The sequence below is a fragment of the Coenobita brevimanus genome, chromosome 23 (genome assembly GCF_032717465.1).
Source record: "Coenobita brevimanus isolate Jiangsu-jjx chromosome 23, ASM3271746v2, whole genome shotgun sequence".
NCBI lineage: Eukaryota > Metazoa > Arthropoda > Malacostraca > Decapoda > Coenobitidae > Coenobita > Coenobita brevimanus.
In genome coordinates, this window is record NC_136976.1 from 6,369,227 (window position 1) to 6,370,735 (window position 1,509).

At 41.0% G+C, this 1,509-nt stretch overlaps 1 non-coding gene across 1 annotated transcript; it reads left to right on the forward strand.

Annotated features, from left to right (window-relative positions):
- Positions 1 to 1,073: 1,073 nt before the first annotated feature.
- Positions 1,074 to 1,192, forward strand: LOC145393192 (5S ribosomal RNA). The gene has a single exon (XR_013896149.1). It is a non-coding gene; the product is annotated as a 5S ribosomal RNA (ribosomal RNA).
- Positions 1,193 to 1,509: the final 317 nt, after the last annotated feature.

The following is a 1,509-nucleotide window of genomic DNA, read 5'->3' on the forward strand; positions in this document are numbered from 1 at the left end:
TCAATTTTGTTACTCTTTGCATTTGATTATTCTGTTAGGACGTATTTTCTTAAAAGGTCTCGTGTCTGGGTAATCTGGAAGCAAATGAAACGAATATCTGAAATTACAGCCGTAAGGAGTAATTTTCAAAGTGTAATTTTAGGTAACCTTTCGCTGAGGCGCTGGCCAGGACACAGAGAGACCGAGCTTTCGTAGAACAGCTTTTGCAGTTTCTTTTTTTGCATTTCGACACAAATTCTCTTGTATGGTTTTTATGCCTTCTTCATATTGCCATATATTTGCATCACATACAAGGAAGGGCAGGAATCACGTTGATGTAAGACACTTCGTACCACATTTTCCATTGCATTTTATTTTTTATGTAGAGCATCCTAATATTTTTTTGTATGTTATTCATATTAACTCAAACTTCTGATGGCCGGAACACCTTCGCTATTCTGTTCCACGGAACGCCAGTATATTTTACATACTGAGAGTAAGGAAGTTAACGCTTTTACTCCCTGAACTTATTTTTAGTTGCGACAACATCTCCAGGAGCAATCTTTTCAGACACTCACAACCTGATGGCTTTCGCATACAAGAATGCCTCACTATAGCGAAGCATCATATAAGATTTCGCTAGAGTGAAGCACCGTGCCCATGAAAATCCTTGGGGAGTGAGTGACGACGCTACTAGAGCTGCTTCCTCACCGAAAAATGACAACCTCGGACTAATGAAGGTTAAGCTGTACCTTAACTCCTGAGCTGAATGAATTTGTCCGACAGCAGCAAGGAGAAGGGGTTGATAGGAGATTATGATGGAGCGAGGTGTAACTCGACGGGTGTGGCAAAGCATAAAACTCTGCACCATTGCCTCTCAATACAGGATTCGCAGGGCTGCCTTCCCCATGATACTATATTTACAATCATCCATTTATTCGTTTTGAGCTTCTCCCTTTCTTGAACGTCACCTTGTCTGAGCTTTATACCCTTCATTGAGCGTCATCCTTTAAACATCACCCTTTGTTGAACTTTACTCCAGAAGCTTCATTTTTTTTTTTTTTTTTTTTTTTTTTTAATGGACGTTCCTGGCTGCCAACGGCCATACCACGTTGAGTACACCGCTTCTCGTCCGATCAGCGAAGTTAAGCAACGTTGGGTCTGGTTAGTACTTGGATGGGTGACCGCCTGGGAACACCAGATGCTGTTGGCATAATGTTCTCCCTACGTGTCAAGTGGGGTTGGTGGAGGATTAGTGCCCCTCCCTGTAAAACAATTAACTCTAAGCCTTTGGCCACCCCGTTTGGGATACATGGCGTATGGCAATGAATGAATGAACTTTCCTGGCTATTTCATTTAGGCAGAAATCAGACCATTTTATGCAGCTGGATGGATTTCTCGCATTCGTAATTTTAGGCGATATAGTTTGCAACTTTCTTATTACTGGAATTCTCATTAATTCTACAAAATGGTTTTGTGGTAGTCATAGTAAAATAACTTTCAACCCGAGGATATACTTAACAATTTATT